Source organism: Mastomys coucha, unplaced genomic scaffold (assembly GCF_008632895.1).
Source record: "Mastomys coucha isolate ucsf_1 unplaced genomic scaffold, UCSF_Mcou_1 pScaffold22, whole genome shotgun sequence".
Taxonomy (NCBI): domain Eukaryota; kingdom Metazoa; phylum Chordata; class Mammalia; order Rodentia; family Muridae; genus Mastomys; species Mastomys coucha.
The window spans coordinates 94,663,275-94,686,599 of record NW_022196905.1 but is presented as its reverse complement, the minus strand read 5'-3'; the positions used below and the strand labels follow the sequence as shown (position 1 = coordinate 94,686,599).

The 23,325-nt window shown below is 40.3% G+C and overlaps 1 protein-coding gene across 1 annotated transcript in view; it reads right to left on the bottom strand.

Annotated features, from left to right (window-relative positions):
- Window positions 1-23,325, bottom strand: part of Arhgap24 (Rho GTPase activating protein 24) — a 713,998-nt gene that overhangs the window by 590,541 nt on the left and 100,132 nt on the right. The gene's annotated exons all lie outside the window — the stretch shown is intronic.

The window sequence follows — 23,325 nt, the reverse complement described above, 5'->3', positions numbered from 1 at the left end:
CTTTGTTGATATTCAAAATAATTTCAAATCCTAAATTCTCAGCAATTTGTTACCAGCGTTATCAGTGATCTATAGCGTATGTATGCAAACACCCACAAACACACGCGTGCATGCACACATGCATTAGAAGCCCCCGGAAAAGGAGAGAATAAAAACTCAATTATAAAAATATGCAGTCTAGGACAACACAAAAGTGCTTCCTTGCTGACATAAAAAGCATACATTACTTAATTAGTTTTAAATGTTTTATTACCATTTTTTCTCTCTTCTTGATTTCTCAATAATTATAAATACCAATGTTGAGCAAGAATGTTGGCTAAGGTTAGAATGTTTCAAGCCTTTTTTTCTGATATAGTAGGTTGCTCCACAGAAGAGTTCTTCATTAGTGCAGTCAGCGCACAGTAGTGCAGGCAGCCAGGTAGAGCAAGGGCAGTGTTTACACCACACATGGTCCTGCACCCTTCCTTAGAAGATGACAGTCAGTCAGTCAGTCCTGACATCTTCCTTATATCATTGTGACAGACCCCAGCAAACAGCTTGCCAGCACCTGCCTCAGGTTACATGTGTTGGAAGTAGAAGAAAATGCCTATTTCAGGCAAGGATATGTTTTTCTCTCTAGTGCTGGTAGTGTGCAGAGAGCAATTTCTCACACTGAAGAGGCCTGAGTTTCTCTATCCTGAAGCTCTGGCTCAAAACCAAAGGCTTCATTGGAAGAAAGTAGATGCTGGTAAAAAGGATTCCACAGAGCATACGATGAGTATCTTCAAATTGAAACCATAACCCTAATCTATCCAATTCACTGGTTATTTAAAATCCCTTGTAATTGTAAGACAATGATGGAAGATGCTGAGGGGATGAGAGTGAAGACTTTACTGCCCAAGTCTTTAGAGACCCTCTAATGAATGAGTTACAGAACGGAAGCCATTACTGCCCAAAGGCAAGGATGAGCATAGTGAGCATCAGAGAAGTAAATGGTGCTGTGCATCAAGACTGGTTATTTCCTGATGCTTAGCGTGGAGTTCCTAAGGCTAGGGGAATAACATGAAAAAGGTAGAGCCCAGAGATAGGACAAGGCTGGTTCCAGACATCAGTGGAAGGGGAGGCCCTTGATCCTGTGGATATTTGATGCCCCCAGAGTAGGGAGCACTGGTGTGGGAGAGGGTTGGTGAATTGGAGAGCATTGTCATAAAGGCAAAGGGGATGAGGGAGAGGGCAGATTTGGGAGGGGCCTGGGGAGGGGTAACCAGGAAGTGAGGTTTCATTTGAGATATAAACAAATGAAATGATTAATAAAAAAGAAGAAGAAGAATTCACAGAAACAGGAATGGGTAAAATCCCAGGAAAAAAATACACTACTGTGTATTTTGTGTACTTTGGTGTGAAATAAGTGCATTACTCCTTAGACAGAAATTTTAAGCTGTGGAAGACAAACAGTGATACAACTATAGAACATTGCTCTATTAACTAGCAGCCTTGTGGTCTGGTCAGAATAGGAACAGGAAGCAGAAAATACAGCGGTGTTAATCAATAGTAAAAGAGCCTAAGGAGACAATGAAGAAACAAAGAGAAAACCTGAGATGCAAGGAGATGCTAGGAGGTCAACAGAGAAAACATGTGTGGAAATAGAATTAGAAGACAATAAGCTTGCTGGTTCAGCTGATCCAGGCAGCAGAGACTGGAGGAAAACAAGCCATCAAAGGATAACATCTTAGAACACATGGACTCAGGGACAGGTAAATGGATCAGTAAAATGCTTGCTGTTGAGGGTTCACATTCAATCTCTAACACCCAAGGGAAGCTGGGCTTCATGGCAGATGGACATAGAAGGATCCTTGGAGCTTGCCATCTACTTAATCTTGCTGAATCACTGAGCTCCAGTAAGAGATCTTCTCTCAAAAAATGTGGTAAAGAATGACTAAAGAAAGTACTTGATTTTGACAGGCACATGTACACACATGAAAATGTGCATATGCGTAGCCCAGGCTGGCCTCGAACTCGTGATCCTCCTGCCTCTGCCTCCTTCAGCAAATCCTACCAGCGTGCGCCACCACAACTGGCATTAAATTTTTGCTTTAAAAAAAAAAAAAGAAAAGAAAAAAAGAAAATGTGCATATGCACACAGCACAGACATGTACAAGAATGCATGGCCTCTCTACGCTATGCTTAAATGGGATATCTATTTCCTGATAGATAGATCCATATATGCTCTTCTGTTGCCATCTAATCTGATGGGAGAAAATCAAAATATCCTGAGAACAACTCAGAGGGTATTTGGAAGAGCAGATGCAGAAGGGGAAAAATAGTTTTCAATTGTTTGGGTAAGAGATACCTGTGACCTTGAGGAACTATTTGAGAAAACCATAAGCCTAAATTGGATTTCAGCAGATTAATGAAGGGAAACATTGCAGGTAAATATTATTTAGGGTGGTAAAGGTTCTAACCCCATCAGACTGTGTGAAAAAAATGGAAGGTGAAGTTGGAAAGGTAGATCACCTCACTGAGAACGCCATCCCCTTCCACTACTGGAGAACTCATTGTCAGGTATTTACACATATTAGCTCACTCAATGTACACAACATATACAGGAAGCTAGTGCACATCTGACCATTTAGCTAAGGTGGCAATTACCCCTAAGAAAGACTATATCGCTCAGCCCTGATTTCCCATCTAGTTCATACTGTGTCTGATACAAATTCAAGACAAGAAGAAGCAAGTGAAGGAAATGAGCTTAAAATCTGTTGCCATTGTCCAATCAGAAATCACTAGGGGACATGAGTCACTAATACACAGAAGGAGATATGAAATATTTGTCCTGGGAACTTGATAAAAGACAAATATATAGATCTTGATAATGGATTGGATAGAGGAATTAAGAAATAAAGCAAAGGAAAACGGGGCAGGAGAGGGTTGATGGCCAAACAAGACCGAAATTATTGATGTTGCTCCCCGACTCCCCCAATAGTTGTATGATCTTAAAGATCTTCATTCAATGACTCTTATAACATACATATATAAAATGATAGTCCATGCCATGCATGTATAAAATGTTAGTTATTAATGCCTGGAACTCTATGCTTCAAATTTTCAGAGTTATTAGGAAACACATGTATTTGAATGGATGCCTGAATGCTTCTTAGCATTAGCTTGAGTGTCTGAGGTATTTCCACCAGTTTGCTTAGTTCTCTACACTATAAGCTCAGCATTGAGCTATTGGAGGTCATATAAGGAGTTCCTTGTATGAAAATATTTTCAAACCACTGACATGGATAAATTCATTAGCAATGGATGTTTGTGGTTTGCGCTCAGACATCTAAAGTAGTCAGATGTTGAAAGTGTCTAGTTGGTAGAGATGACTGTGAGTGTAGAAAATCCAGAGAATAAAGGAGTAAGTAGGAGCCAAACCTAGAACCACATTCTATATGATTTCATTGTTGTTTTTGTTGTTGTTGTTGTTGTTGTTGTTTTGCTGGTGATGGTGTGTGTGTTTACAGAGCAAGAACTCGATGGCTTATGACTTTTCTTTTCTATTTCTGCCTTCCTTCCTTTCTTCTTTCCTCTGAGGTATGCTTTCCTGTATATCCTTGGCTGTCCTAGAACTTGCTCTGTAGATCAGTCTGGCCTCAGACTCATAGAGATCTGCCTGTCTCTGCCTCATGTGTGCTGGAATTAAAGGCATGTGCTATCACTGCACAGCATGACATTTTTGAGGGCAGAGTAGACATCATTTTCTGCTAACTATATCACAGTGGAAATCCAAGGGCACGTCCCTTCACTAAGCCATTTACTGACTTGAGGAAGCCCATCCTGGTTGCCTTGACACTGGGACAAGAGAGTCTCCTACTGGCTTCTTCTCGTGCTTATTACTTATTCTTCCTCTATTGAGACATAATAATGGAGTCGTCCTAGGTTTGGTTCTTGGTCCTTTATTCTCTGGTTTTTTTCCACACTCACAGTCCTCTCTACAAACCAGACACTATTAGCTTTTGAATAGTTTAGCCACTGGAGCTCACACCGCAGACATCCATTGCTAATGAATTTATCCACCTCACTGGCTTAAAAATATTCTCATGCCAGGAACTCCTTGTGATTTTAAAAATGCTTGGGAATCATGCAAAACTATTGCTTTTATATATTGTAGCTATAAATATTTATCACTTTAGAGAATTAAAATCTTTACTACTTTCAAATATTATTTTAATTCATTATGGGATAATGCTGAGCCCACCATATAACAGAAGAAATAATGTGCTTTTTGAGTTTCGTACTTTCCAGAAGACAAATAATGAAAACAATATCATTATATTTACCAATATCTTTTTTGCCATCTTGAACATTTTTACTTTTTATTTTCAAAATTATAATTTCATCTTTTTCCCCTTCTATTTTTTCTTTTCAAACCCTTCCATATGCCTCTTCTTGCTTTCTTCCAACTTCATTGTTTCTTTTTCATGAAATATTCATATATGTGTAGGTATATACATAAATATTCCTAAGAATAGCCTGCTCAGTCTGCATAGTGTTACTTGCATGTTTGTTTTTAGTGGCGACAATTTGATAATGGATAACCAATTGGTGTGCTCCTCACTGTAGAAGACTATGTCGCTTGTTCTCAGCATTTCTTAGTTGCTTATAGCAGTTTAGGGTATGGATTCCATCTCATGGAGTGGGCTGTAAACCCAACACAAAGTGATCAGTTGGGAGACTTAATGACTGCATCTACCTCACTAGGGGCTATGTTCTGTTTAGGCTGTCTATCCGATCTTGATTTTACTTTAGCAGGTCATATATATCATGACATTTACTCATTTATTTTAGGTGTTCCAATTTGGTGAAGTAGAGATTCTTAAAATATGTACTTAGGATTCTCTGGATTTGCAGTGTCTGCTGTGATTTTCTTCATCTCTAATATTATTAATTTAGATTTCTTTCATTCAATTGGTAAGATTTGGCTAAGGGTCTGTCAATCTTGATGGTTTTCTCAAAGAACCAATTCTTCATTTCATTGATTATTTGTATTGTTTGTTTGTGTCTACTTCATTGATTTCAGCCCTGAGTTTGATTACTTCTTGCTGTCTACTCCTTATGGATGTTATTTCTTAATTGTTCTAGAGCTCTCAGTTGTGCTGTTTCATTGCTACTAATATGAGATCCCTTCAATTTTTTTGATGCAAGTGCTTAGTGTTATCAATCTGCCTCTTAGACCCGCCTTCATTGTATCCATCATGTTTTGATATGTTGTGTTTTCATTTGCATTTAACTCAAAAAGTTGGCAATTTTGTTCCTGATTTCTGTCTTGACTCACTTTTCATTCATTAGTGAGTTGTTCAGTTTCCATGACTCTATAGACTTTCTGATGGTGTGACTATCCATCAATGACTCTATAGACTTTCTGATGGTGTGACTATCCATCCATGACTCTATAGACTTTCTGATGGTGTGACTATCCATCCATGACTCTATAGACTTTCTGATGGTGTTACTATCCAGCTTTCAGCTTTGTTGATCAGATAGGATGCAGGATGCTATTTTGATTTTTGTGTATTTGTTGAGACTTGCTTTGTGTGGTCAGTTTTGGAAATAGTTCCATAAGCTCCTTAAAAATGTATGTTCTTTTGTGTTTGAGGAAATTTTCCTATCCATGTCTCTTTGGTCCATTTGATTTATGATGTCATTTAACTCTAGCATTTCTCTGTTTTAGTTTTGTCTGGATGACCTTTCTATTAGGGAGAGTGGGGTATGCAAGTCACCTGCTATCACCTGTGAGGATCAATAATGTGATTTTATCTGTAGCTCTGTTTCTTTCATGAACTCAGGTTCCCTTATGCTTGGTGCATAAATGTATATAAATGTTATATCCTCTTGGTGGATTTTTTCCTTTAATGAGTCTGTAGTGGATTTCCCTGTTTCTTCTTATTGGTTTTTGTTTAAAGTCTGCTTGTCTAATATTAAAGTATTAGGTTCACTTGCTTGGATTACAATTTTCTATCCTTGTACTCTAAAGTAATATGTATCTTTGATGGTGAGATGCTTTTATTGGATACAACAGAGAAGTGTATCTTATTTGCTAATCTATAATTTGTCTGCTTTTTTGGGGGGGAGTTGAAACTATTACTATTGAGATTTCTTGATGAGCAGTGTCTTGTTTTTTGCTATAGTGGTAGTGGCAGTGGTGATAGTAGTGGTTCAATCCCCTCTCCCACTTTTAATCTACTCTTCCTGGGTTATTAATTCTTTGTATCTTCTTGGACTGATGTTTTCAACTAGTGCCTTCTGTATATCTCTTTTTCTCCATCTTTTATGACTGATAGTTTTGCTGGTACAGTTTTCTGGATTGGTATCTGTGGTCTCAAGAATTTTAAGGTTATTCACCCAGGTCTTTCTAGCTTTCAGAGTCTCCACTGAAAAGACAGGTGTTATATAATAGACCTGCCTTCATATTTGACTTAGTCATTTTTCCTAGTGACTTTTTTCCCCTTTCCTTATTCTCTGTGTCTAATGTTTTGATTATTATGCATTGTAGGGAATTTTTTCTGTCCTGTATGTTTGGTGTTTTGTGTGTGTCCTGTACATTAACAGTTACCCTTCTTTATATTTTCTTCTATGATTTTGTTAAAGATATTTTCTGTGTCTTTGGCCTGAATTAATACTATTTCCTCTTCTTCCTCGTCTTTCCCCTCCTCCTCCTCCTCCTCCTCCTCCTCCTCCTTCTTCTTCTTCTTCTTCTTCTTCTTCCTCTCCTCCTCCTCCTTCTACTCCTCCTCCTCATCTTCCTTCCTCCTACTCTTCCTCCTCCTCTTCTTCTTCCTCATCCTCTTCTCCTTCCCCTTCCCCTTTCCCTTCCTCTTCCCCTTCTTCCTCCTCCTTCTCCTCCTCTTCCTCCTCCTCTTCATCCTTCTTCTATATCTATTACTCATAGTTTTGGCCTTTTCACAGTGTCTCATAGATTTCATGGATGTGCTTTGATCTCTTCTGATTGGACATTTTCTTTGATTGGCCCATCTCTTCTACTTTATCTTCAACACCTGAAATTCTCTTGTGTATTTTACAATCTGTTGCTGATGCATACTTTGAGACATTCATTTGACATCCTAAGTTTTCCATTTCCAGTTTTACTGCAGTCTGAGTTTTCTTTTGTGATTCTACTTATTTGTTAAATTCTGCTTTCATGTCTTAAATGCTGTCATTATTTCACCCAAATGTTTGTGTTTTCAAGGTTTTTATTAAGGGATTTACTCATTTCCACTTTAACATCTTTGAACATATTCATAATCACTATTTAGAAGTCCTTGCTATGTATTCAGTTAAATTGCTTTTCTTGGGTGATGGTTTGAATATGCTTGGCCCAGGGGAGTGGCACTATTAGGAGGTATGGTCTTGTTGGAGGAAGTGTGTCATTATGGGCATGGGCTTTAAGACCCTCAGCCTAGCTCCCTGGAAGCCAGTCTTCTCCTGTTTGCCTTTGGAACAAGAGGTGAAACTTTCAATTCCTGTCTGTCTGGATGCTGCCATGCTCCTATCTGGATGATAATGGACTGAACCTCTGAACCTGTGTTGTCCTTTTTAAGTGTTGCCTTGGTCATGGTATCTGTTCACAGCACTAAGACCCTAACTAACATAGGGCCTATTGTAATACTGGCTTCTGGAAGAGGCATGTTATGTTGGCTGTCCATGTTTGTGTTTCTGTGCTGTGATCAGGCATCCAAAGTTATATTTGAGGTGTTTCTTGGTATGGATATTTGATTTTGTCATGATTGAATGGTCTTTTTCTTTCTTGTTGTTTCCCACTCTGGATCCTAGGAAAGTTTATTGTTTGTGGGGCCCTCGGTACAGAGTATTTTGTAGGTTTGTCAGTACAGAGTGGAGAAAGACTAAGGGGGTTGGGGAGAGGGAAAAGTTAGGGAAACCTTTAGTTTGCATCAAGAGGTTCTTAGTTGCATCCCTGAGGAACTGAGGTGAGGGTTGCTCTTGCAGGGAGGCTACAATAGGACTAAGAGTAAGTCTAGACTTGGTGTGTTTAACTTGTAAGTGCATGATGGTAAAGCCTGCAGCTTGCCATCACTGCTTTGCCCAGGCCTTACCCTTAGCATTAGTATTTTTTCCCAACACTGCTTTTCAATATCCATTGGTCCAGAGCAAAGGGAATGAATATCTTGACATTCTTGTAAAATGATTTTGAGCTCACAGACACCTTAGCATGGTTGTCGGAGCACCTGGGCTCTTAAACAGATGAGTTTTGAGAATCTCTGCACAGCTCTGTTTTCCACAGCACCTGACAGTCAAGGTGTGTGTGACTTGCTGAAAGTCCTCACCTGTAAAATCCAGTCACCTTCTGTGTTTCTTATTTTGAGTGATGATGCTGTAATCATGTGACCAAAGCCTAGAATAACACCAGACATGAAAGCAACAACAGAAATAACAACAGAAAATTTTTGTATGCACTCTTTTCAGCTAATACCCACATTCATTCCATCAGTTTACCGAAGTAAGATCCCTCGTATTTGCTTCATGTGTCACTGCCCCCTACTTTGTCCAGTTCAGTCACCCTGATGGAGTTCCCTAACAGTTCTTGCCCATAACAGTACCCAATGCACTAAAAACTTTGTTCATTTAATTTGCATTCTGCCCTCTTCCAACATCAATATTTGATATTATCAAAATGGCCTTTCTATAATTCAAGTAAATTTCCCTGGTTTCTTGGCTCTTAAGAAACACATTATGAGCATGTGATTTCAAGATATTATATATATATATATGTATATATATATAATATCTTAGATAGTTTTTCATATATATTATTGGTGTTATTGTTGTTACACCTAACATGATAAAAGCTACTCAACAGAAATACCCTAATTTTTAAAAATAATACTTATTAGAAAGCCAGATATCCTAATATATTGATTTATCTTTATATCAAGGTTCATTCTAAAATAGACTAAGATTTTAAAGGCTTCAACATGGTCTTAAATGTTTCCATCTTGATCACAAATAAATCATGTATACTGCTCAAGCAAGATTTAAGAAGACATGAAATTTCAATGTTAAGCAACCTGACAAGGAAGACCCATGAATTGACAAGGGATATTATCTAAAATGGCAGTGCTCAAGATGTGCATTGTGACCCCTTTGAGGATCTATCAACCCTTTCATAGTGTCACCTAAGACCATTGGAAAATACAGAAATTCCCATGTTATAATTCATAACAGTAGCAAAATTAGTTATACAGTAGCAATGAAAATAATGTTATGGTTGGGGTTCACACAACATGAGGAACTGTAGTATTAAAGTGTTGCAGTATTAGGAAGGTTGAGAACCACTGGTCTAAAAGCTGCTGAGACACACACCTACTCACCAGTGTGACTATCTCTCTCATAAGGGAATGAAGCTTGTTTACTTTGCTTAAGCAAATTCTTTGAGTCAACAAAACTGTCAACTAGCTATTGCATTGGGGGAGGGAAAACGATACTAGCATGGCAGTGATATTGGACACTTAATCTAATAGGGTGGATCCTCTACAGAACTCCCATTTATTGGGATGTTGTTGGGCTTGGACTTAGCTCAGTGGTAGAGCAGTTGCCTAGAGCATGCACATGACTCTAAGTTCAATTCCAAGTCCCCCCCAAATCTTATTCTGAACTTTATTATCACTATTACACTAACCAGAATTATGCATTAATATGTACTGCTCATATTCACAATGTGTGATAATAATCTCATGTTAAAGAATTAACTTTTATTTCTGATAATGATGTCCCAGTATGCTATGATATCATGAAATATATAATAACACAAATCAAAAAAATTCTACTTTTTGTTCTAAAAAGATATTTCTAATATTCAAATGCCCCACTAAAGTGCTTTTCATTCTAGTACTTTGCCTGCATAAATGATTGAAACTTTTCCTAATCTGTGCTTCATGAAAGCCAGCGTCCTCTCAGTAAAGGTCCAGTGGACGAAGATTCTCTTCTCTAGACAATAATGTTTGGCAAACACTATGACACAGAAGATAAAGTAGGTCTTTGCCACAAGACTCTTCTTACTGTTTTGGGGCAGCTCTGCTGTGAATGCCCGAGGAAAACATTGACCTTTCCCAGTTTTTACTCCATAGCACTGGGAATGGAACAGTTTCAATGTCTGCCGAGTGTGCCTTCCAGAATTACATACCTACTATTTGGCACTGTAGCCTATGCCTCCTTGTCTGGCAATGAATCCCTGTCTTAACTTCTCCTCTGTTACCTTCCACCACCAGCCCCAGCACAATGATACTCCAGCCAGCCTGGGCTTCCTTCCATTTTATAATCATACCCTCTGTCCTGGTTTTTCTTCTGTTGAGCAAGGCTTTATTTCTGCTCAGAGTTGAAGGGCAAAGTCCAGTAGAGGGAGCAAGTCGAAGCTGCTGGAGCTTGCTGCTGCTGGTCAAATCAAATCGAGAGTTGGAAATTAGAGAGGTGAATACATGCTGCTGTTCAATTACTCTCCTGCCTAGTTTTATGTCAGTTTGATGCAAGCTAACATCAACTGAATAAACGGAACATCACTGAGGAAAACACCCATAATATCAAGTTGTAGGCAAGTCTGTAAGGCATAAAATTAGTGATTGATGGAGAGGGTCTAACTTTAAAAAAATAAAAAAGCAAACTGAGCAAGCCATGAAGAGCAAGCCAGTAAGCAGTACTCCTTCATGGCCTCTGCATCAGCTCCTGCCTCCAGGTTTCCACCCAGTTTAGGTTCCTACCTTGGCTTTCATCAGTGGACTATGACCCAGAATAAAGCCAAATAAACTTTTTCCTCCCCACATTGCTTTGGGTCATGGTGTTTTAACTCAATAATACTAACCCTAGAATTCAGGCCAAAGTAGGTAAGTCTTCCCACCCTAATTAATGTAATCAAGACACTACCCCACAGATGTCCCCAGAAGCTCATATCCATATGTAGACACTGTAGATTTCTACAAGTTGAAAAATAGCCCTAGGAAATGCCCTCCAACACCAAGTTCATCACCGCAATGTACATCCTGCATACCACCAGCTGAATCCTACTCACCCACCCACACCCACAATTCAAGGTCAGTGAACTCTCAAGAGTCATGCTGTTTATATGTTCTCTTTAGCATGTGAGCACTGGTAAGATCAAATGTATTCATCCTCCATTATGTGAGCATCCTGTGCACATATTACATTTATTGAATAGTATACAGTTGGCAGTATAGTAAACAGTTGGCTTGTTATAGGAATTAAATTAATTAAAATTTAGCTTTTAAAAAGCTCACATTATTGGTAGAGGACTCCATAGTATACGTTTCCTATAGGTATTGATTCTTAAAACAATGGATGAACTAGAAATCTCTCATTGTCTAATTATCTCAAGTGAGAAAGGTTCCTGGCACAGCGTGTTCAGAAAGATTTCTAAGAATATCCATTATTAATTTACTGTAAAGGAAATAAAAATCAAATCCAAGTATATCTATTTGTAACCTGTGTGGTCTAGGAAAGAGTCCACCTAAGGACCACATGTTAAAGACTTGGTCACTGGCCTCTAACACTCATGAACTGACAGAACCTTTAAGAGGATGAATGGGAAGGAAGCAGAGAATGTTGGATATTGAGATTCTCTTCTCTGTCCTTTCTGATTTTCAGACACCAGGAGGTGAGGAGGGCCTTCCACACCCTACCCCATGGTATGCTGCCTCAACACAAGCCCCAGAATAGTGGATCAGCTAATCATGGGATGAAACCTCAGAAACTATGAGTCCAAATATCCTCTTTTTCACTGTTTAAGCCTATTAGCTGTAGCACTGAGTTACAGTAGCACACCACTCACTAAAATACAAGCTGACAAGTTGGATGAGCATGAGGATGAACATGGCTCACACTACAGTTACCACCCAGTTATCCTTTAGAAAACCCCACCTCATATTACGGTATAGAACGGGTAGTTAAAAGGGAACTCTTCAGTCCTACAAGACAATGCCTCTGTTTTATAGACTAATAAAAGAAAATTTCCTAGTACTTAAAAGAATACCCTTTTATAAAAAGAAGTAGCCACATAGAAACAGAGGCTACTTCACCCATATCTTCTCTGTTGACTCCCAAGAAAGCTTAAGAAAGCACTTCCTGGGCTAGGGAGATGGCTCAGCTGCATGCAGGGAGAGTCTGAGGGCTTGCGTTTGATCCCCAGGACACATTTTAGAAAGCTAAGTGTGCTGGGGAAGCAGACAGGCTGACCATTGGATCTTGTTGTCCAGCCAGTCTGGCCTGGTAACAAGTTCAAAGTCAAGGAGAGAGCTTAACTCAAAATGAGATGGGTGACACCTAAGGAATGACACTTGAAGTTGCTGTTTGGATGCTATATGCACATACTTACATGTGTGTCTGTACACAGAGAAATGTACAATTCACACACACACACACACACGAAGAAGGATTTTCAAATTGATCCATTCCTTCCATTCTATCTCCTTGTACACAGCTCAAGTCCAAGTGGATCAAGGACTTCGACATAAAACCAGATACACTGAAACTAATAGAAAAGAAAGTGGGGAAGCCTTGAGCACATGGGCACAGGGGAAAATTTCCTGAACAGAACACCAACAGCTTATGCTCTAAGATCAAGAATTGACAAATGGGACCTCATAAAATTGCAAAGCTTCTGTCAGGCAAAAGACACTGTCAATAGGACAAAATGGCAACCAACAAATTCGGAAAAGATCTTTACAAATCCTATATTTGATAGAGGGCTAATATCCAATATATACAAAGAACTCAAGAAGTTAGACTCCAGAGAACCAAATAACCCTATTTAAAAATGGGGTACAGAGCTAAACAAAGAATTCTCAACTGATGAATATCGAGTGGCTGAGAAGCACCTAAAGAAATGTTCACCATCCTTAGTCATCAGGGAAATGCAAATCAAAACAACCCTGAGATTCTACCTCACACCAATCAGAGTGGCTAGGATAAAAAAAAAAAAAACTCAGGTGACAGCAGATGCTGGTGAGGTTGTGGAGAAAAGGGAACACTCCTGCATTGCAAGATGGTACAACCACTCTGGAAATCAGTTTGGTGGTTACTCAGGTAGTACTATGTCCAATTTCCTGAGGACCCAGCTATACCACTCCTGAGTATATTCCCAGAAGATGCTCCAAAATGTAATAAGAACACATGCTCCACTATGCTCATAACAGTCTTATTTATACTAGCCAGAACCTGGAAACAACCCAGATGTCCCTCAACAGAGGAATGGATCCAGAAAATGTGCTACATTTACACAATGGAGTACTACTCAGCTATTAAAAACAATGAATTTATGACATTCTTAGGGAAATGGATGGATCTGGAGAATATCATCCCGAGTGACATAATCCAATCACAAAAGAACACACATGGTATGCACTCACTGATAAGTGGATATTAGCCAAGAAGCTCAGAATACCCAAAATACAATCCGCAAACCATAAGAAACTCAAGAAGAAGGAAGACCAAAGTGTGGATATTTCAATCCTTCTTAGAAAGGGGTAACAAAATACCCATGGAGGGAGTTGCAGAGACAAACTATGGAGCAGAGACTGAAGGAAAGGACAATCCAGAGACTGTTCCACCTGGGGATCCTTCCCATATACAGTCACCAAACCCAGACACTAGTGTGGATGCCAGCAAGTGTTGGCTGACAGGAATTTGATATAGCTGTCTCCTGAGAGGCTCTGCCAGTACCTGACTAATACAGAAGTAGAAGCTCACAGCCATCCATTGGACTGAGCACAGGGTCCCCAATAAAGGAGCTAGAGAAAGGACCCAAGGAGCTGAAGGGGTTTACAGCCCCTTAGGACGAACAGCAATATGAACTAACTAGTACCCTCAGAGCTCCCAGGGACTAAACTACCAACCAAAGAGTACACATGGTGGGACTTATGGCTCCAGCTGCATATGTAGCAGAGGATGACCTAGTTGGTCATCAATGGGAGGAGAGGCCCTTGGTCCTGTGAAAGTTCTATGCCCCAGTATAAGGGAATGCCAGGGCCAGGAAGTGGGAGAGGGTGGGTTGGTGAGCAGGGGGAAGAGGGAGGGAACAGGGTTGTTTTTGTTTTTGTTTTTTTGTTTTTGAGGGGAAACAGGGAAAGGAGATATCATTTGAAATGCAAATAAAAAATATCTAATTACAAAAAATTATCTCTCTTACAGTGCTGTAAGGTGAAGCACATACAATGGCTAAAGAAAAGCATTTGGCATCTTTTTGTTTTCATGCCCAAATTCCCTCCTCATATACACATGTCCCTTGTTTTGCTTCTTCAAGGATGCTAGCTGAAGGAAAGCGGGGTTAGAGCCTGGAGAAAGCAAAGATAAAGGCAGAAAAGCCAGAAACAAGCATCTTAAAAAAAGAAACTTAGGCTTTGCAGTTCAAAAGTCCATAGGCAATGTGAGCCCCAAAATATGAAGATAAAAAGCCGATTCCTGCATCTGTTCCTCTCCCTTCTATTTCCCTTCTAGCATTTTCTTTCATTCCTGAACTCTTCAGCCCAAACAGCTTTAAAATGAGTCAGCAGACATCCACACCCATGCAGATCTAAGGCTTGCTGTAGGGTGTTAGGCTCCGTGTGCTCTACTGTTCTGCTGGGGAGACTGGCTCACCTGATACTGAGGTTCGTTATTGAAGGAAAGAAAGGGAGCAGGTTCACCTAAGCTCTTCAGATACAAGTCCATGGCAGAAGCTTCTGAGAGAGGAAAGTGGCTTCATTTAAAAAGCTAAAGGGAAAGCTAGGTGTGGTGGTGCTTGCCTGGAATTCTGAAATTAGGAAAACTGAGGCAGGAGGATCAGGAGTGACAGACATCAGTGTCACACGGATAAAAGCTGCCCCTTGAGTGATGCTGAAGTCTTTTCTTGATTCTATTTCCTAATCAATGTCCTATGTGGGAGTGGCATTTAGGGGAAACTAAAGAGCTGTGAATATCACGTCTGCATCAATACATCATACTATAGAAATATACTGTGTACATACCACACCATAGGAATATACCGTGTACACACCCCACTCTAGGAATATACTGTGTACACACCACACCATAGGAATATACTATGTACACACCACACTCTAGGAATATACCAAATATACACCATACTACAGGAATAGACTGTATACCCACTGTACTGTAGGAATATGCTACATACACATACCATAGGAATATACTGTGTACACACCACACTATAGGAATATACTAAAAACACACCACATTATAGAAATATACCAAATACAAACCACACTATAGGAATATACCATATACACACCACAGTGTAGAAATGCAGGAGAAAAAAATGATCTCTCTGTGAGACTATAGACATTTACCAAATTAATCTAGGCATGTTTGATGTTTAATGTTGGCATTGACAGGATCTGCAACCACCTGGGAAATACACCTCTAGGCATGCCCATGAGGGATTCTCTAGATTAGGTTAACTGGGGTCAGGAAGTCCACCTTAGCTCTGGGCAGCAGCTTCCCATGGGTTGGTATTCTGAACTAAATAAAAAGGAGCTGATTTTCTTTTCCAAGCTGCCACTTTGTAATCTGATACCTATCACTGTTGGAATCCTCTGTGGCCACACAGTGCCCTAGAACAAGGCCACTCTACCATCAAACTCCTAATCCTGCTGTGTTCCTATTGGTGATGAACACAGGATGCTGAGTGCCTGGACCATACAGCACTGCTCTCTTATTAGGGTTCCAAGGAGCCCTCTCCTTTAATATAAAACAATGTTTTTATATTAATCAAACCTTTCTCTGCTGATCCTAAAATGGCAGTCAGGCTGGCCCATTGAGAGAGTGTGAAGCTGATAGCTGACAGCTTCCTTGACAGTTCTGCACAGGAGACTTTCTGAAGGGGTTAAACTCAGGGGGAAAAGAAAATGGCTCTTTCCAATTACTAGCCTCAAGCTCATCCCTGCATTTCTACCTCCTGCCGGCCTTCCCTCAGCTGTCTCTTCTAAAGCATGACCATTGCTTAATTAGCTCCATCTTTTGCTATTTTTCTTCTTATTAAGTAAACTCATGTTAGCAGTGCATGGCTAACCATCTCTTCTTATAATTTGGTTTCAAGAAATAGCTGAAGAGTTTCGTGTTGATTTATAAGTGCTGGGAAAAAGTAACCAAAAATCTTTGAAGAGTAAAAGTGATAGATCTACTCAGTGTTTGGAAAGGACATAGGTTATTCACAATATCACTCAGTTCATAACCGCAAGAATCAAGCTGTATGGGGACTCACACTTGAGTCACAGCCCTTGGAAGGCAGAAGACCTCTGCAGCCTAGTCTACTTAGCTAGTTCTAGATCAGCTAGGGATACATAGTCTAAAAACTATCAACAAACTAACAAAGAAAACCTTCCAGCTTATAAGAAAACAATTTGAATATATGTGAAAACATTGAGAACCAAAAGGAACCATGCCACGTGTCCTACTTACATGTGAGTAAACACCATGAGGAAACACCAAGACTAAGACAAATTACAGGAAAATAAAACATTTAATTGGGGTCTTGCTTACAGTGTCAAAGGGTTAGTTTATTATCCTCATGGCAGATAATATACTGACAGGCAGACAAGCATTGTTACACCATGTCTGGTGTGTGCCACAAGGAAGGGCAGAGAAAACATCAGTGGGCTCCTGAAGTGGCAAAATCTTTTATTATTCCTATCACATCAGCAGAGTCACTGATCCATCAGGGTGACCAGACAAGAATTTAGGAGCCTCGTTTCTTCCGGCAGCCCTAACTAGGGGCTGGAGCAGGGTTTATAAGCATAAAGCCAGAAAGCATCTAAACCAAGTGACAGAATTTTCACCAATCAGAACTCAGGGACTAGGGATTGGATTGTCCCCAGTTTCCTATCATTGTCAACTGACATTGAATGTAGGTGCTTTTGCCCAACCAATCAAACTCATTTGTTCTTTCTGTTGTTAGGAGCATGCGTTGCATCTTGGGTATAACTATTGCAGTTTAGAGAGGAAGTTAATCAGCTTAGGTGAAATGGAGTCTGAAGTCAAAATGGCAGCTCTTAAAGCAAGTGCCTTTGCTTCCTGTAGCATGGCACTATAGCAATAGCTGAGAGCTCTCACCTGGTCCACAAGGTGCAGAGAGAGAGGGAGGGAGGGAGAGAGAGAGAGAGAGGGAGGGAGAGAGGGAGGGAGGGTGGGAGGGAGGGAGGGAGGGATGGAGAGAGAGAGAGAGAGAGAGAGAGAGAGAGAGAGAGAGAGAGAGAGAACAAGCGCACAAGTACAAGAACAAGAATGGGCCTGGCATAGACTCTCAAAACCTCAAAGCCCATCCTCAATGATAACACCAACTCCAGCAAGGCCATCCCTCCTAACTCTTCCAAAACAGTTCCACTAACCAGGTACCATGCATTCAGACACAGGAGCCTATGAGGGCCTTTTAAGTCAAACAGTCACACCAAGAATGTTTAAGCAAAGTGAAGCAGGGCTGACTGGGATCCACACACATTGATTAGAATTTTAAAGGGTATAGAGAGACAGAATGAATGGTCTATTTGAGATAACCTAAGAAAGCTTCTTATCTCCAGTGTAGGCCAATAGTTTAGATAGAGAATTAACTAGTCAGTAAGAAGTCTTTAACATTCTCATATGTCTTGAATTTGACTTCTTCATTGGCACCCAAAGCTCTAGACAAGCAGCTCTAGAAATCTGAGATTGTCACCATAGGCACTGAGTCACTCACTAATGACTTCGCTTTCTCATATCATGCCCAGCCCCTGAATGACAATAAACTAACAACCTAATGCCATATAGTCCCAAAAACCAGATAGCTCCAAAGCTCAGCATGATCCCCTAAGGCAGTAGTCCTCAACCTGTGGGTCATGACTCCTTTGGGGATTGAATGACCCTTTCATAGGGGTCATCACCTGAGACCATCCGATATTTATATACAGAGATATTTACATTACGATTGATAACAGCAACAAAATTACAGTAATAAAGAAGCAATAAAAAAAATAATTTTATTGTTGTCTTCACCACAGCATGAAGAACTGTATTAAAGGGTCACAGCATTAGGAAGGCTGAGAACCTCCCGCTTAGATCCCCCTACCTCACTACTTCTGCTGTATGTCTTCATCACCTTTCCCTGGCATAGCGCAGTAGCATGGCTTCCCTCAGTCTGGCCTGCTTCCACTACTCCTCCTAACTGCTGCCAAATAACACTCCTAAAATATAAGTCTTTTCCATTCTCTACTTACACATCCTTCTACACATCACTATGATTTTTACATTAGAGTAATTCTCTACTCATGGGAATGCAAAGCCTTGTGGCACTAGTTGCCTTCCCCTCTAACTTTCCCCATTAGTCATTCACATGATGAGTATGCTACTAATTCTTTAAACATGTGCACTATTTCAGACTTCCCTCCACTCAGACCTCTACTCCCTCCCATTTCTAAGCTAACTTGTGTTCAGCACTTCATACTCAGCTGAGAAGAATCCTACCTCTGACCCTTCTATCATCTTTCCCATGTCAGTCTGGTCCAAGCTCTCAGTGAGTACACCTTTAGTGTAACCTTTATTCACAGGACTACAATAGCTGATTTCACTCATTCTTTCCTGACAAACTCTAAAATCCTTTTTCTTCAACCATAATTGCCTCTCTTCATCTAACAAGTCCTTGAAACACTAGCTGGCAAACTCATTGAATGCAGAGCTGGTGAATAGATTATAAGGAGAAAATGGATACAAACAACTTGCCTACCAAATTCAACTGAAATTGTACACTTCAGAAACATTTCCCATTCCAGGTAAGTGTTTATGAAGCATTTGCCAGAGATTTAGGACAGGGTCAATTTCCCCTGAGAATATGCCAGCATTCAAGGAACATGATGAAAAATCTCTATAAAATATTAGATATTAGATAGAGGGAAATAAAGTTCAATTGTATATATTATATTCAGAAATCTTAATATAACAGTAGAAAAATAAAAAATAAACACAAAAATATACAACCAAAATATATTTAAAGAGTAAGAAATTCAAAGGAAATCTGAAAAATGTAAGTTATCATCTTATTTTATTTAAATTTTTCTCTAGAAACTAGTATTAAACCTGTATTCAAGACAAAATCTTGGAATGGATGTTTCCAAGCTCCCAGTGTCAGCTTCATCATTCACCAAGAAGCCTATTTCCTGTCCTGAGTGAGACAACTGGGACAAACTGTCAGCACAAGAACCCATACAGTGGCAGAGCTGGTGGGCTTAGTTAGGTAAAGAGAGAGAAGCAAGATTGCAACTACTGTTTCAAAAGTACCCCAGGAATCAAGTGCCTTCTGATCTATATACTAGAGTCAGGATAGTCCCATCATTTGCTTCCTTGATTATTTAAATTGAGCCACAAGGACTTACAGATAGAATTACTTTCACTTGACTTACCCATCAAACAAAGAGATTGCATTTCAATGAAACCATTTCTTTGTATGTTATATATGAATTGTTTCAACCCTAATAGTCTAACTTGGCCAACATGTAGGATGTTAGAAAAGCCAGTGATGTAATGGTTACCTCCACGGAACCCTGAGAGGATTGCCTCCACTGGTCAGCAGGAAGAGAACTTATTGGGAACAAAATTCCAACAGTAAAGGGAATTACACTGTAATTCAAGAGCAGAACCCAAGAGTAGTGACTGTAGCAGCCAATCGTGCAGAGCATAGACCGGACCCTCAGCACTTCCCCAAACACTGTAGCAAACCTAAAGCTGATCTGACCAACAAATCCTATTTTAAAATGGTAATTTACTCATATGTCAAGCTTTGTCTTTCTTACCATTACTTTGTGGTGCGGAAACACTGGTCTCCAACAATACAAACAAATCACTAGGAGGACTATTATTCCCCCTACATCTGGTGTCTACTGGGTGCATCATTGCCTTGGTATAAGGTAACTCAATTTCAAGTCTTCTGTGCATATTTATCTGATTCAAACCATGCCTGCTTCATAAACCATAAGTAAAAGAACACCTATTCTTCACACGAACATTTCTTGTTTCCAGATCAGTACATCCTAACTTCCAGTAAATTCTCTACAACGTTCATCACAAGCTGTGCAGGGGCAGCATATCCCTACATCTCCCATTGCAACTCAGTGGGAAAGCATGGTGGTGAGATTCCCCAAGCTCCCTCAGCAGTAGAACCTGTGGAGCAGAAAAATCTCAGCTAACTTGTTTACCACCTAAGGATCAAATCACAGTGCTTTGGTTTGAAAGAGACAGAGAGACATAATTTGAGAGAGATTATGCTTGGAAGACTCATAGAGAAATTGTCATAGACAAAAAAAAAATAACCAATTGGGTAAATTGATACAGGTGTGGCAATTGGCAGATCCACTTTCTTTGGAACTTGGAATATCACAGGTGACTAAACTCCCTTGCATGTGACCCAACTCAAGGAATTCAGACACGGAATACTGAACTGCTGTGGAATCAGGTGGAGAAGATTCTGAGTGGAACTAGTCTCTGTGGCTTGAGGAAGGCATCAGAGCTGAGTTCTTCTCCCCTAGGACACCCCCCAAAGCAGCAGCAGTAGGGAGTGGCATCTATGAAAGACACGATCCTTTTAATGGTGATTTTAGTAAGTTTAATCTATGTATATATCAACTATTAAGCATACGCCCTACCTTCCTTCCCATATGCATACATGATTGTGTGTGTGTGTGTGTGTGTGTGTGTGTGTAAAACCCAGGAATCTGGAAAGATAACTCCATTGGCAGGTATATTCTGTTAAAATCAATAGATGCATCTACTGCCTAGTAGGGACATTGTTGCCTTATTACAGAGTAACTCAATTTCAAGTCTTTTGTGCATCTGTGTGTGTGTGTGTGTGTGTGTGTGTGTGTGTGTGTGTGTGTTGATCTACTTTTTTAGGAACCTTGATACTGATTTCCATAGCTTGTGTTTCCACTACAAGGGAATAAGCATTTCTCTTTCCTTTCATCCATGTGGACATTTTCAACTTTTTTTTTTAGCCTTGGCACTCTGACTGCAGTGAGATAAAATCTCAGAGAAGCCTTAATTTGCATTTTATCTAGTGACTAAAAGAGTGAGCATTTTTCAGTGTTTCTCAACCATTTGTGTTTCATTTTTTGAGAACTGCACTTTGTTCTACTCATATTTTAATTGTGTTCCTAATTTAACTATTTAACTTTAAAATCATTTATATATTCTATATGCTAACCCTCTTTCACATGTATAGCTTGTAAAATGTTTTCCCATTCTGAACACTGCATCTTCATCTTCACTGATGTAATAGTCTACAGAAACCTTGTAATTTTATGGCGTTCCATTTATTAACTGCAATCTTTATGTCTTGCTGTTGGGGTCCTGTCTAGAAAGTTCTTTCCTACAGCCATGATGGCCAACTTTCTCTTCTTTCAGAGTCTGAATATTAGGTCTTATATTGAAGTCTCTGATCTAGACTCCTCATGTAACAGGAAAGGGTTAAAGTCCCTGATTTTCATGGAGAGTGGAGTAAAGACAAATCTCACAGAACTGTTTGCCAGTAGTGATTTCTCTACTTGTGAATACATTGATTTGCAATGTCTATTTTTCTCTTCCACAGGATAAAGGTGAGATACAGGAACAAATACTCACACCCTCATTTTTCTATTTTAGAAAGTACAGTAGAAGTGGCTACCTATTCTCCTTAGAAGCCATGAAAATCTAAAATATCCCAAATAAAATATTTGTTTGGCTTATGTTTCCAGGTAACAATCTATCAGGGAGAGAAGTCAGGGCAGGAACCTGGAAGCAGGAACAGTAGAGGCAAGAACAATGGATGACCACTTCTTACTGGACACTCCCCCAACATACACACACACACACACACACACACACCGTGGCATATATCAAGATAGCTTTCTTACACTACCCAGATGCATCTGTTTAGTAATGGCTCTTCTCACCATGGACTGGAACCTCCTCCATCAATTAACAATCAAAGAATTTCCCCACAGATATGCCAACAGTTAATCCAGTGTATTTTTCAGCTATCGCGTCCGCCTAGACCAGCAAGAAAGACGCGACCCACGAGCTCTTCTTTTAGCAGTTTATTCAGGAACCTTTAACAGTCTTCAGCACCAAGGGCAAGGCCCTCGGCCATTAAGTACTCCCAAGCTTAGCCAATCCCAATGGGCCACGTGGCAAAAGCGGATAGATCACCAAATGCGGAAGCAACCAAGGGCAGCAAGCTTAGCCAAATAAGGGCTTTGTTTACGAGACCGCTCACTCTCGGGATGGCAGAAGCCAGCACCGTCTCAGGGCGTGGCTCAAGCGCCTTTCCACAGTTCCCCCTTTTAGTTTTTAAATGAAACAGGCAAGAGTAGAGGTCTGATCTCTGATGCTGGAAACAGGGACATTATACTGATCCTCACTTAGGTGTCATCCACCCAAAGAGTACCAGACCCGTCCGATCCCTTTTTCTCAGAGGTGGCCTGGGGTATCAACCCACATGCAATCAGATGTGCTCTTCTCGGGGCCACTAGAAGCTGACCCGGAGTGCAGTGCTTTGCCTTGCAGCCTGAACATGACGATCATTTTTGCATGACTGCCAGCCATGCCTGTGGGGACTGTCCTGCCTCAATGGCCATAAATGCCTGCACAATCATGGCTGCATCCTGCCTTTGAGTGAGCCTGATCCTGCAAATACACCACAGGCCCACAAGGCAGACCAGCAATAGGAAACCAACCATAGCCCCCATGCCTGCCCATTCTTTCCAAGATGACAAGCCAGAGGCTAACTCAATATCCACCTGTGTGGAATTGACTGTAGCCATGGACAATCTCAGTTGATCCATCAGATCCTCAAAATTCACTGACCAATTTCCTCTGTTCCGCTTGGCTCTCCATCAGGAACAGGAGCAGGAGGACGCACATAACCTTCAGGCACAATCTTTTCATTATGTGTGGCACACTTCTGCATCAGTCGTTCGGGAACCCACAGAGGCTCCAAACGATCAAAAAACACAAACAGATCCTCTCGCCACACCAACACTGGATCAGGACCATGCCATATGCCCGTGATCACATCCTTCCACTTCACAAATCCCTTCAAGGAACCTCTGCTGCACGGATGACAATCTGCAGCAGAAAGGCTATCCACATCCAAATTTTAAAAATTTAAGATAAAAAGTGCAAGGGCTATTCTTTCTTTTGGGGTATGGCCTTGGCCAATCCCCCCTTTTTGTTTTTGTAAAAACTCCTTCAAAGGTGCAATGAGCACGTCCCACAATTCCTTGCCCTTGAGGATTATATGGCAAGCCATGGGAGACATGAACTTCCATCTGTTTACAA